This window comes from Miniopterus schreibersii (assembly GCF_964146895.1).
Source record: "Miniopterus schreibersii genome assembly, chromosome: 16".
Classification (NCBI taxonomy): domain Eukaryota; kingdom Metazoa; phylum Chordata; class Mammalia; order Chiroptera; family Miniopteridae; genus Miniopterus; species Miniopterus schreibersii.
Window position 1 is genome coordinate 43,226,346 of NC_138116.1, and position 15,102 is coordinate 43,241,447.

The window sequence follows — 15,102 nt, forward strand, 5'->3', positions numbered from 1 at the left end:
TAAGAGAATCTCTTCAGGATTATAAAAATTGTACTAAACAGAATTGCAGGGGAAAAAAAGATTTCAAAACACCATATTTCATAATACTAAAAATGCTTCATTCTATAGCTGAATCACCTTCTGAAGAAATATATGAAACCAGGAAAAAAAAGAAAGAAAAGAAAAAGGAGACATGGTGATAGAACCAGGGGCTGCAGAGATAAACTCGAAGGCAGAGGGAAAGAAAATGCTGGTGGCCTTTAGAAGCTGGAAAAGGCAAGGAGGCGGATTCACCCTGAAGTCGCCAGAAGGAACGCAGCCCTGCCAACACCTTGACCTTTAACCTTTAGAACTGTCAGATAAGAACTCTGTGTCTCCGCACGGCCAGGAAGTTTGTGGGAATTTGTTACAGCAGTAATAGGGCACATCCCGAACTCCGGACTATACCAAGAGCACCTGGGGCTGGCACCAGGTGAGGGCGGGGGAGGTGAACTGTGGGTCACCACTTCACTGAAAATCACTGAAAATGACTGAAAGGTGGGGAAATGGGAGGCAGGCGGGAAAGAAAAAGGAGTTAATTAACAGTTATTACTGATTTATTTGTTAACATTTATTAATATTTTTTGACACTTATTACCTTCCAGGCATTGTTCTGAGAACTCCTTTAAGGAAGTGCTACTATCCCTACTTTACGGAGAGAAACAAAGCAAGAAATTAAGAAACCAGCTCACAATCCCACAGCCAATAAGTAGGGAGTCAGGATAAGACTGCAGGAATTCTGCTCCAGGGCTCATGCTGTTACATGTTAAGAAGAAAAAATGTATAGCCCGAGGAATCTGCAAGAATTTGGACAGTTACATAAGCCAAGGGGACTAAGCATTGTTTAAACCGGGCTGAATTTACGAAGGGAATATCCTCTATTCAATGTGCCGTGTTCTGTGGTTCTCTTTTCTGTGTAGTCTGATCCACATCTGGATTCAAACCCTGTGGCATGATGCGGAAGGGGAAGCTAAAAGGCTGTGGAATGCTCCCTGGAGCCTACCCTTCCTGAGCATCCAACACGCGCTCCCACCCCTACCCGCGGAGGCCGGCCCAGAGGCTGCGCCCTGCAAGGGACCTGAGCTCCAGCGGCGGGAGCAGCCCCAGCGCCTGCCCACAGCTCCAGCGGTGCTCCTTCCTTCTGGTCAGGGATGCTGGTGGGATGAGCTGGGGGACCAAGGCCGCAGCAGCACTAAACTCCCAGGAGCGAATCAGCCGTGGTCCCCAGCTCACTCAGCAAGGCCAGTGTGTGACAGATCTTCAGAAAGCCTCCACCCATATTTTCAATAAGGTTTGAAAGGAAAACATCTATCTCAACAGGGGAAACTTGGCTCAGCAAAGATTGCTTTCACATGCAAAATACCGACAACCAAGCAATACTGGACACCATAGAAAATCCAGTCAGCGAGTTAGACCAACTGAGGAAATTCACTCAGAATTCTGAGAAAAACGATAATGTGATGATAAATATTATTGTTTTTTTAAGAGACATGGAGAAAGAATGAAAAGATCCAATATAAGTTTTTTGTTTTTAACCCTCGCCCAAGCACATTTTTTCCATTGCTTTTTAGAGAGTGGGAGGGGGAGGCAGAGAGAGACACTGATGTGGGAGAGACACATCAACTAGTTGCCTCCCGCACACACCCCATGGGTTTGGAGCCTGTGACCAAGTGTGTGCCCTTGGCTGGAACTGAACCCGGGACCCTTTGGTCCGAGGGCCGACGCTCCAACCAGTGAGCCAAACCGGCCGGGGCTCCAACATAAGTTTGATGGGAAAGCCAGATGGTAAGAAGAAAGCAATGGGGGAAACTTAATCTGAGGTAAAGAAATGGGTTTAAAGACTTAAAAGGGATCACCAATTACCAGGCAAAATTAATGAAGAGGGATTTGCACTTAGACTTATTACCAAATGTCTGAACTCCAAGAACCAGGCTGACTTAGAGAAGACGTTCTCTGACGAGGGGAAAGAGGTGAGGGGATTTGACAATTTGATGATGGTTTTAAAGGCAAGAACCAGGGATGCCTAGGTCCTGTCTGAGGGCTCAACCCTCCTCTCCATGGGGCTCCAGACCAGAGGTGCTACACCCAGTGAACAAGTCGCACTAGAAAATTCACTCTGGAAATAGCACCTCACCAACAGCTGGCCAGGGCCCTTCTGCCAGAGCTGAGCAGACCGCAGGGGAGGCCCAAGACCTTCAAGAGGCCTAAAAAATAAACTGTTTCTCCACTGTACTCACACCAACTTCTGACTCCAAGTGTGTGGGTTTCCCCACACTGACCAATTCTCCAACTCTCTGGATATACCAGCTGGGTGTCCTATATTCCATTTTGACACTACTGACCACCCTGAGTTAAGGTCAGTTAAGGTCTCAGTCCACAAGACTTCCCCACTTCAGGTGCTAGTCACAAGCCCCAGGTTGTCATCTGTACTTCTGGCCAATCAACTATAAATTTGGGGGGGGGGGTTGCACAACCTCTGCCTCAGGTTTGATAATTTGTTATAACAGCTCACAGAAGTCAGGAAACAGTTTACTTACTAGATTATCGGTTAAGGAAACAACCTAGGAACAGCCAGATGGACAGAGATGCATAGGGCAAGGTAAGGGAGGTAGCATGGAGCTTCCATGCCCTCTCCAGGTATGCCCCTCCGCCCCCAGTCCGGCCAGCATCCTGATGTGCTCAGCAACCTGAAAGCTATCCAAATCCCACTGTTTATAATTTTTATGAAAGCGGCATTATGTAGGCATGCTTGATTAAATCACTGACTCACTGGTGGTTAAACTAACTCAATATCCAAACCCCCTCCCTTCCACCAGAGGTCAGGGATGGGGCTGAGGGTTCCAACCCTCTAATCACTTGGTTGGTTTCTCTGGCAACCAGCCCCCCATTCTCCAAGTGCATAAACTCAAGTATGGTTGAAAGAGGCTTATTATGAGTAACAAAAGACGCTCCTCTTACCCTATCACTCAGAAATTCCAAGGGTTTTATGAGCTGTGCCAGGAACTGGGGAGCACATATATGTTTCACATATATCATAACATCACAAGGCCTCTAACTCTCACCGTCCACTCTGCAGGGCAAGCAGTGACCTAGCCTCCCCTCCCACCCTGCTATAGGCACAAAGGAGGTGGCCATGAGGTCCCAGCCAGGTGTCCTGGGGAAACAGGCCCCGACCAGGGTGGCAGCAAGGATTGAAGGAGTGGGAATAAGGCCTGGTGCTGACCTGAGTCAGCCAGTCAGGTGCAGGCCATGGAGCCAACTCCCTGAGAGTGAACTTTTTAAGGAAGAAAATACTGGGTGAATGTTTATTTGCTTTCAGGGTATCAGAAGGCCAATTCGGGGCAGAATTCATAAAGGAAAATGGAAGACTGATGGGGAAAGCCAGAAAAAGATTCTCCTCTGAAACCCTGCCATGGCTGATGGGCGGAGGCACAAAGGTCCGACCACCTGGACTCCATGTGGGAAAACCGTGGGGACCAGCCTAGTTCAAGCTCCCCCGGGACAGATTGAGAGCTGCTGCATCCTATTTCACGTCCGCGGGCACTGCCTGCACCAGCAAAGGTACTGCTCCGCGGGCACCCCCAGCTCTCTGCACCCCAATCTCTGTATCAAGGCCTATTTCCCTGGAAGCAACCAGGACAATCTGTTATAACCTCAACTCATATATGTAGCATATTCATGTAATTAATTCACCTAATCTTAAAATAATACTTATTGTAATTTAGTCTTAGTTTTAATTAGTCTTACTTTTTAAAATCAGAGGTCACAACTCAAATACCTACAGAGCCAGACAGGTAAATAAATGTCCATGAAAGGCAAAGAACTACAGGGAGGGGAGGAAATGTGACCTGGGAGAGCTCAGGCCTCATCAAAGCATGCGCACTCAAAACACTGTAAGACACAGTAAGGCAAATGAGGTTTACCGATTTGTGTCCTGTCCGCTGGCCTATAATTGGAAGATTTAATTGGTATACACACAATTCTACACTCAGCTCTGTTCATTCCCTCTGCACCATACATTTCCTATCCTGGGATATAACCCCAACAGCTGGAGCCTGGAAGGCAGCATGAGTCCTGCCGTCAGGGAATCAAACCACCAGCGCCCCTCTCCTTCAGGGTCAGATGCTGACCTGGTGAGGGTGGCCCCCCGACGTGTGGGACAGTGGTAGAGAGGGGTATTTACTGAATGTCCACCATAACCACTGGTGAGTCTAGTTTAACTTTTCTAAACTTAGCTTTTAAGCACTGCTCCTGGTACACATACAATTAAGCATGGCAGTTTTATGGGTAAAAGTGGCCACCACACTCTCAAAGACCATGCATAGCCTCAGTATTACACAAATACCTTGAAAGTCTGAAGAGAAACTTCTTTGGAAATAGTGGCCAAGGCTAACCATTTCACCTAAATATGAAATAAGACAGAAACCCTGAGGTCAGTTAGCCTGCATTCTTCTCATGCCAGGGCAAAGGCTGGACTTGCATTTTAGTTATTGTTTCCCAGAGTAGCTCACACATCCTTATTTGGAAGTTTTCTTTTCTGGCCTACAATTGGGGGGAAAAAAGACAATCCTCTGTAGAAATTCAAAATGCTTCCTAGTCTAGCCCCTCCAAAGCATAGGACAGCATCCTCTACTTCTAAAGGTGGAAGGGACATCATCGATATAGCTCGACTCCGTTTGTCATCATGAAAACCCATCAAGGTCAAAAAGGGAGAAATGAACCTCGGATGTCTGTCTCTGAATCCTGAGTTTTTGTCTAATATTCCAACCTATCACCTAGGGAAAATGAAACTGTTTGTTTTGTGTAATGCACTTATAATTAAGCCTCACCAGAAGTCTCTCTCTATTGGTTCCCTTCATTACACACAGTCTCATTTCTAAAACATGTCTGACTCTTACAGCCTTTGGGGGTAGATTAGATGGAAACTTCTCATGGGACGACGTGCACAGGAACATTAGCAGCCTTCCTATGAACCCAAGTCCACAGCACTTTTCCACCTTTCCTCTCTCCTCTCCTCTCCTCGCTTCTCACCTTCCCCTCACCCCGCCCAGTCTGGCCCTGCAAGGGTCCTCATGCCAAAAGAAACCTAATTTTCTCTACTTCTCATCAACTCTGGCTCAGCCCAGCCAAACTGTGGGGTTATTCAACAGCCCCAGCGAACAAAGGACCTTACCCCTGGGGGGATAAGGGGAAGCCTATCTGGTGGGGAAAAGGTGTACCTGGGGAAGTGACCTCTGAGCTGAGGAGGCCTGAAAGGATGAGTGGGAAGAAGGTATAATTTATCTTTCAAAGGGCGGCACTTTTAAGAGTGAAAATAATAGGAATAAACTTATCCCCAATCGATGTTAACTGAGACACCCTGGACAAAATGGGTCTTATGGTCAAGCTATAGAGGAATCAACTGCCAAGTTCTGTGAGAGGAGCATCCTGCAAAGGGCAGGAGGAGGAGCGTGGTGTGGCTCAAGGGACACAGAGGAGGTCTGAGCATTTCCAGGGAGTGCTAAGGCAGGGGACCAGAGCATCAGCGTGCAAGTGTGCAGCCATTCAGCTACCTGAGAAACTGTCATTCACCAGGAACAAGAGGTCTCCAGAGGAGCTAAAAGTCTGTGCCCTAAACTTCACCCTTTTATTATTAGAAGCAGCACTTCTGGTTTACACACAATTCTGGCAGCTTTAGTTACTGGTTTCTAGGCTCGAGGGAACAGATTAGAGGCAGCAGATGATAAAGGAAGGAAGTCCAGAATGCTGACAAGCATATGACCCTAGTGTGGTCTGACCACAGCCATCAGAAGCCCCCAGGGCACCCCCAGAGTCAAGGCTGGTAACGGAATTGACATTGATAGTGATGACCTAAGTAACGGGAAAATAGTAAACAAAAGGGGGTGGTTATAATACTTTAAGAACTATTTTGTATCCAAAATGGTTAGCAGAAGGCTCTGGATACCAGAATTTTTTCATAAAAAAGAGGTTATTTTAATATACAGTTTACATTAATATGCAATCACTGATCCAATTACTGTTATCTCTTGATTTTCACTCTCCTTTCTTAATCACAATTACTGACTGAAAACCCTACCAAGGCATAAAGTACAGAGCAGAATGTCATAACGGTTAGGCTGTCAGGGATACAGCAACACAAACACACATGGAAACAAAACACACACACGCAGACCCTCCCCCAGACGGCCCCTTTGTCAGCCTTGCAGAGACAGCTTTGCCATATCTTTGGTCCCCTCTGCAATCATATGATTCCATGTAACGCTGGCACAATGTACTGTATTCAGACTGAAGGGAGAGCAGAGGAGACCAAAATAAAACTATACACATTACTTTCATAACAGTTCTATGACCACTATGAATAGGCTCTTTGTTTATCTGTTGATAAATCAGAAGGTTAGACTACTGATAATTTAACCTTCCAAGATTTTTTTTTTTTTTTTTGGCTACTGGTGCTAGAGAGAAAAGCAAGACCAATTAGAGGAAGGAGATGAATTCTCTGGCAGACAAAACAAAGGGGATTTTCAAGGGCTTTGGGGTTGTTGGCACTAGTTCTTCATTGGATATAGTTTCACGTCAAAATTTATGACTACTTTTCCAGTTTTATCATAATCCCTAATCTTTAACACTTTTCCATAATTAGGTTCAGTTTGGAACAAGTAGCTAGAAATTAGGGCATAAAGAGTTAAGGGAAAAAAACCAATTTTTCTGAAGTAACAGAGCAAGGGTTAAAAACATAAGCAGAGGCAGGGGATACTGGTAAGAATATTTACTAATAGATACGAGCTGTGAGAGGCAGAGGGAAATGGGGATGGTGGGCTGTGTTCAGTCCCTCTGACAGGGATGAAAGGAGACAGCGAGTGGTCTTGTTCCCTATGCCATCCCTGGGGGGAGTCATTGGCCCAGCATGTCTAGGTTATATTTGTAGTGAGGTGGAATGCGAAAAAACTCTGTGAAAGAAGCTTTTCTGAAGTTCATAATATTAAGTGATCTTTTTATCTCAATTTTAAATATTTGGCCAACCACACTGATTTTAAAATATCAAGCCTCCTTTATGCCGAGAATTCAAAAATTTCCTGGAAATACAAGGGACAGCTGCCATCGATTCACTAAAACCCTCCTTTTTGCTAGGGCCTCTGCAGAGTGTTAGGAGCCACGGAGATGAGTAAGACCAGTAAGGATTCTCAAGTGGTTCTTACTCAGCTGGAAAAGAACCAACTCTTGTACAACATTCAAGTAAAGCGGGATGCCAGAGGGCTGGGTGGGAAGGTGGCAAGACAAACTAGGGCATGACAAGGGTAAAAATGCCCGACTGCTTGGGTCCAGTTGGAGGATTGTCCTGTCAGAGTGCTTTGTCATGGAATGGCAAAGTCTTCAATAGGATACACTGAAACCTCTAAACTTCTCCATGTTTTCATGCTCCCTTTATGGCTCCACAACATAAGCTGGTCTCATCTGATGGGAGCCATATATAAACATTTTTAAAAAGTAAAATAGAATTCAACAGACTAGAAATCTCATACCTAATGCACATTTGGACCATACACTCAACAGGTGAAACCTCTGTCACCTCCATCCTCAAAACACTTCAATGAATTAGAAAGTTTAAAAGTTTAAAAGTAGGAGATTCCAAGATGGTGGCAGATTAAGTGGAAGCTACACTGACACTCTCCCAGGACCAAACTGGAATTACAACTAAAATATAGAAAAACCATCCTGAATAATCAACTGAAGACTAGCTGGAGAGAACCTTCATAACCCAGGACCTAAAGTGGAGACTGGTAGGAAGTATGGAGGTGGGAGAGGGCCGGCTGGGCTCCCAAGGGCAGCAGCTGAAGCATGACACAGAAACATGGAATAACAGTCTGACGAATCTCAGAGGGAAGGCGGGGGTGGGGGAGTGGGTGGGGAGAGATTAATCATAGACTTACATTCACATATGCATGACCCATGGTCACAGACAATCAAGTGCTGAAGGCATGGGGGAGGGGCAGATGCAGGGTGGAGGAGATCAATGGGGGAAAAAGGGGGACATCTGTAATACTTTCAACAATAAAAATAAATTTTAAAAAAATAAAAGTTTAAAAATATAAAGTCACACTCCAAACAGCAATCAAGGCTTAACTACAATAGGAGGGCACACACAACCCACTCAAGGGACACATTTGGAGCACCCCGCTCAGGTAACCAGGGAGACTATGCCACTGAGCACAACAGGACACCTATTACATAAGGCGACTCTCCCAAGACAGGGTGATATAACAGCTCTACCTACTACATAGATTCAAACACAGGAGGCAGCCAAAATGGGAAGGCAAAGAAACATGCCCCCTAATGAAAGAACAGGAGAAATCTCCAGAAAAAGAGCTAAATGAAATGGAGGCAAGCAATCTACCTGATACAGAGTTCAAAACAATGGTTATAGGATGCTGAAGGAACTTAGTGAGAATTTCAACAGCATAAAACAGGACATGGAAACCATAAAAAGAACCAGGCAGAAATGAAGAATACAATAACTGAAATGAAGAATACATTAGAGGAATCAACAGTAGATTAGATGAAGCAGAAGATCAAATCAGTAATTTGGAACATAAAGTAGCAGAAAACACCCAATCAGAACAGCAAAAAGAACTTTAAAAAAAACACGAGGATAATTTAAGGGGTCTCTTGGACAGCATAGAGTGTACCAACGTTCACACCAGGAGATGAGAGAAAGCGAGGAATTAAAAACCTATTTGAAGTAATAATGACAGAAAACTTGCCCAGCCTGTTAAAGGAATTAGACATACAAGCCCAGGAAGCACAAAGAGTACAAAACAAGATAAACCCAAAAAGACCCACACCCAATAAAATGCCAAAGGTTAAAAAGACAAAGAGAGAAGAACCTTAAAGGCAACAAGAGAAAAGCAGGTAGTTACCTACACAGAAGCTCCCATAAGACTGTCAGCTGATTTTTCAACAGAAACTTTATAGGACAGAGGGGACTGGCACAAAATATTCAAAGTGATGAAAAGCAAGAACATACAAGATTACACAGCGAAGCTATTATTTAGAATCAAAGGACAGATAAAGAGCTTCCCATACAAGAAAAAGCTAAAGGACTTCGTCATTACCGAACACGTATTACAAGAAATGTCAAAGGGACTTCTTCAAGAAGAGTAAGAAGGAAAAAAAAGATAAAAAATACAAATAAAGTGGCAATAACTACATATCTATGAACAAATACTTTAAATGTAAATAGGTTAAATGCTCCAGTCAAAAGACATAAGGTGGTCCAGCTGGCATGGCTCAGTGGTTGAGCATTGGCCTATGATTCAGGAGATAGTGGTTCGATTCCCGGTTAGGGCACATGCCCAGGTTTTGGGCCTGATTCCCAGTGGAGGGTGTGCAGGAGGCATAGATAAAAAAGAAGTGGTTCAAATATAAGATAGAATATGCCTTGGACATAAAAAAGAATGAAATCTTGCCATATGCAACAACATACATGGACGTAGAAGGTATTGTACTGAGCAAAATAAGTCAGATGGAAGAAGACAAATGCCATATAATTTCCCTTACATGTGAATCTAAAAACACACACAAAATAAACAAAACAGAAACAACTCATAGATATACAGAGAACATTTTGACAGTTGCCAGATGGGAGGAGGGTTAGGAGAGGAGTAAAAAAGGGGAAGGGATTAAGAAATACACATTGATAGTTACAGCACCGACACGGGGATGTAAAGCACAGCATGGGGAATACAGTCAATGATACTGTAAAACTATGTATGGTGTCAGATGGGTACTAAATTTATTAGAGTGATATAAATGTCTAATCATTATGTTGTACACCTGAAACTAATAGAATATTGTATGTGCACTTAAGTTAAAAAATAAAAACATTTTAAAAATAGAAAATGTACCTCATGAAGGTAGATGATGAAGTCAAGGAGACTTCTGTTGAAGATACTGGCTTGTGTCTTTGAAATGAATTTAAAAAACTATGAATGCAGAGCAATAAGCTAAAGAGTGACTAAGTACACAGAAAGGAGCTATGAAAAAAAATCCAGAAATAAACAATTCAGAAGTTTTAAATTGCAAAAATATAAAAAATAAAAACAAAGTCACAGAATGTCAGTTAGCAGTGACTATAAAACTAACCTTGTACACACACCCCTTTTTACATATACAGCAGAAACAACCAGGAAAAAAAATTTTTAAAAGCAACCAATAAAAACTTACGCTGCTAGTTCACACCTTTCATATTTAAAAAAAAATTCCAAATGGGGAATTCAGAAAAACCTGACTTAAAATTTCATTATGAAGTGAAAAATGTCAAGTCCATCAAATCTTTATGTTTAAAAAGAAAAATTGTAACATCAGGGTAGATGCCCAAAAGGCATCTGACAAAATTTAGCAACTATTTCTGATTTTAAAAACCTACAACATATGAAGAACAGTCCTCCACATAACAGAGGACATCTATGTCATCGCCACTCAAATCTACCCTCTGAGTAGAGCTGAGTCTCTCTCAGACGCCTTACACATTCCTGATTTCTCCCCCAGGTTTTATGGACTTTGCTCATACTGTGAATGTGACCTTTTAGAAAACCATCATATATGCTTATTACTAACATAAAGAAAGCTACTGTTATACATACATCTGTATGCAAACAACATGCATACATATACATTCCCAAGCTGGTTGCCTTACTGAATTCTCATTGTTTCTAATAGTTATTCAGTTGTTCATCTTGGCTAGTCTAACAAGAGAATTACAGTACTTACAAATAATGCTAATTTCCCTCATTTTTTAAAAACTTTTTTCTTAACCTTATTGTTTTGATTAGTCTATCTGAAAACAATGCCCTATATGGGCACTGTCATTTTTTTTCCTGACCTTTATAGGAATGTTTTTAGTTTCCTATTAAGCATGGTGTGTGAGGCTATCAGGCCATTTTATTTATTATCTTAAGAAAGGGTACATTCATTCCTATTAAATCTTTATGAGGGAGCCGTGGCAGGTGTGGCTCAGTTGGTTGGGCGTTGTCCCAAGCACCAAAAGGTCACCAGTTCAACTCCTGGTCAGGTCAGGGCACATGCCCAGATTGCGGGATTAATCCCCAGTAGGGGCCATGCAGGAGGCAGCTGATCAGTGTTTCTCTCTTAGATTGATGTTTCTCTCTCTTCCTCCCTAAAATCAATAAAAACATATATTTTTTAAAAAGTTTAAATGTTTATAAGGTAAACATTAAATTTTATTAAATGCGTTGACACACAATAAGATAAAATTTTTGTCTTTAAATTTATTGATGTCTAACACACTTTAAATTAATTATATAATATTGTGCTTTTGGAATGAACTAGTTTAATAGCATTAGTACTTCTTTTGTTAAATTGGAATGCTTTCCATCTTTTCTGTACTTCAAAATATTTTTTAAGTTTCTCTTGAGTATCACCTTCACAATTTTGGCTATATTTGCATTTACCTGTCTTATATATATTAAATATTTTTCTGCATAAGCTCAATATTGAGTTACTTTTTTTTTAACCTAATCTTGTCCCAAACAAAGACAGATTCAATGTACTAGTTACAATTTTTCTAACACATTTTAAATTATTAAAGTAAGAAATAGTCCTCTGATATACCTTAAAGCATTACCTGTACCTTCTGTCATATAGTAATCTTTGGAAAATAATGCATTGGATGACAGTAAATGGCGTAAAAGTTATATTTTCCTTATATTTGAAAAACTTTACGTATAAAATCATCTGAGTTCAGAATTATTTCCAGACCTATTTTCTCAGTCACTCTGTGATGTCTTCTAAGATTATTTTTCTGTCCAAGTGTTTCATTTCTTCATGAACTGATTTTAGAAGTTTTGTTTTCCAAGAAAATTTCAATTTCATCAAAATTTTCTATTTTTTGTCCTTTTTGAAAATCTTCTCTGATTATATATTCTTGCATTGCTAATTATGCGTATTTTGTTATCTTTTTTTCTTAATCTGTCTGACTTATCTACTTCAAAGTTTTAACAAAGAACTTACTCTTAGATTTTTAAAATTCTAGCATTATTTTCTTTTTTGCTTATTCATATAATCATTCATTCAACAAACATTTGCTAAGTGCCAACCAACCATGTGTCAGACAATGTGCTAGGTGATAACAGAAAGTGAAACAGACAGTTACCATTTTTAAAAATTTTTTTATTGATTGAGTTTAGAGAGAGTAAGGGAGAGAGAGAAACATCAACTTGTTCCACTTACTTCTGCGCCACTGGTTGCTTCTTGTATGTGCCCTGACCAGGGACCCAAGAAGGAGAGGGCTAACCTGAAGGAGACAGGACCGCAAGGCAACCAAGTCCAAACTAACACATGAAGTCAGAAGGAAGGCTGGGAACAGTAAGAACTACGGCCCTACGTGAGCCCGTCCTAACCCCTCACCTCTTTTAACCTATTAATCGCCTTAACAACCCTTATGAGGTACGTTACCATCCCCTTTTCTAGGTGGAGAAACTGAGGCACAAAGCACTTAAACCACTTGCCAAAGTCTCAGAGCTACAAAGTGAGAAAACTAAGATTATGAACAGGCAGTCTGGTTCCAAAGCCCAAACTCTTAACCACCGTGCTTTGTCTTCAAAAAGAAAATAATTCTCTGTAACAATCTATAATATCGAGAAGCTGGATAATAGGATAAAAGCATGTTAGGGTAATTTGAAAAGTAAATAATTATAATACTTGCACCAACTCCTTTCCAATCCCCTTACTCCTTCTATTTTTCTTTTAAAGTAACATCATCTGTTGCTAATCACAAGTTAGGCAATGTAAGATTACACTTCCTTCTCTGTAAACCTCAATGCACTACCTGGTTTTTCAGTAAATAATACCTATGGAATCCTAATACTTTAAATGTTGGTTGTTTTTCAACTTTTAAAATCAACCTATAAACAATGCACAGAAGACTTAATAATACTAATTACAGAACAAAATGTTCCGGCCATGTAAAAGGTTGAGGGGCAGACCAGGAATAGGGTACAGAGCATGCTGGGGAAAAGGCAGAAGAAATTTAGGGACACCAGATCCTCACTTACCTGGGCAAGTTGATTAGTCAAGAAATACAGGGGGTAAGCAATAGAAGATTTCCTTAGAATTTTTAAGTTTTTTTAAATAAAAATTTCATACAGCAAACTTGAAAAAATTTTACAGTGAATAATTACATATCCATCACCTGTGCTGCACCATTAGCATTTTACTATACTAATAAGAAATTTAGAAAATTTAAGTATGACTTGTAGAAATGGGCAAGGACAGGAATATAGTAGCAAAAATGCACTTAATCCCTCAACTTCCAGAGTAAGGATTAGTAGATAGCCTTGAAAGTCAGTAAGTCAAGAAACAGTACAGATATAGCATATGGTGTAGAATTATAGAGATAGCCACCATTTCTTTGAAAGGCATAAAAAAGTAAGATGGACTGATGGATGGAGAGAGGGAAAAACAGGTGGACAGATCTCTGAATAAAGCGAATAGAGCGAAATGTTAATTGCTGAATCTAGGTGGTGGGTATGTGGGTGTTTCCTATATTAGCCTTTCAATTTTTCTGATTGAAACTTTGTAATAAAATACTGCCACAAATGTGGTTGAGGGTAGTCATCATGTCTGGAAAAAGACTGCTGCTCTCCTCTGCTTGGCACTCCACAGAGACATTGTCTAACCCCTTAGCATCCAGGTGGGGCTATATGACGGCCTGGCCAGTGGAATGTGGGCGGAAACTATTTGCACAACTTCTAGGCCAGGCCCCTAAAACCTACAGGATACCCCACAAACTTGTTCTCTTTTCCTGACGGCTGGCAGATCCAGTACAAGCTGGAAGCCAGGCATTGAAGACCAATGTTCACCAGCCTCAGGCTCTAACACCTACAACTACCTAGGCTGCCACCCAGGCTTTGACATGAGGAAGAAATCAACTGTTTGTTTTTTTTTAAATCCTCACACAAGGATATTTTTCTTGATTTGAGAGAGAGAGGAGAAGGGGAGAGAGAGACAGAGACATCAGTGTGAGAGAAGTACATTAATCGGTTGCCTCCCATACTTGCCCTGATTGGGGATCAAACCTACAACCTAGGTATGTGTCCTAACTGGGAACTGAACCTGCAACCTTTTGGTGCACATGACGATGCTCCAACCAACTAAGCCACCCAGCCAGGGCAATAAATCAACTTTTTTTTTTTTTTTTTAGTTACTCACCTGAGGATATTTTTCCATTGATTTTTAGAGAGAGAGGAAAGGAAGGAGGGGGATGAGGGTGAGAGGGGGCGAGAAGGAGGGGGGCGGAGAGATCGATGTGAGACACATTAATTAGCTGCCTCCCCCATGTGCTCTGACAGGGGCTATGGATCAAACCTGCAACCCAGGTTATGTGCCTCTGACTGGGAATTGAACTTGTGGGGTGGGGTGGGGGATGAGGTACGCACTAACCACTGAGCAACACCTGCCAGTGCTAAATGAACTTTTCATGACTATTTTGGGATTCCTCTTTAACCACAATTAGCATGAACTATGGCAAATACATAGTAGGACCTGAGGGAGTATGGGAAGAAGCTTTTACTTTTGTTTCATATCACTTGAATTCACTGTTTAAACACATACATGCAAATTTAAAGCAAATAGTAAGAAGCTAGTAGTGAGCTTTTCCACTGTCAGGGCCACATGGTGAGGATCTCTTGTGCATGCTCGCAGCCATGACATCCAAGGGTCTTCTGCAGCGCCTGTAGGTCTTCTGATGCAAGATGGCCAGAGCTGTGGCACATGGCAAATGGGGCAATGGCCTCATCAAGGTGAATGGGCAGCCCCTGGAGATGATCCAGCCGCCCACACTGCAATACAAGTCAGTGGAACCTGTTCTGCTTCTGGGGAAGGAGTGATTTGCCAGGGTGGACATCCAAATCCAGTGAAGGGTGGTGGTCATGTGGCCCAGATTTATGCAATCCATCAGTCCATCTCCAAAGCCCTAGTGGCCTACTACCAGAAACATGTGGATGAGGCTTCCAAGAAGGAGATCGAAGACATTTTATCCAGTACGACCCGCCCCTGCTGGTAGCTTAT

At 42.0% G+C, this 15,102-nt stretch overlaps 1 protein-coding gene across 10 annotated transcripts in view; it reads right to left on the minus strand.

Annotated features, from left to right (window-relative positions):
• Positions 1–15,102, minus strand: part of SPECC1 (sperm antigen with calponin homology and coiled-coil domains 1) — a 256,463-nt gene that overhangs the window by 120,821 nt on the left and 120,540 nt on the right. The gene's annotated exons all lie outside the window — the stretch shown is intronic.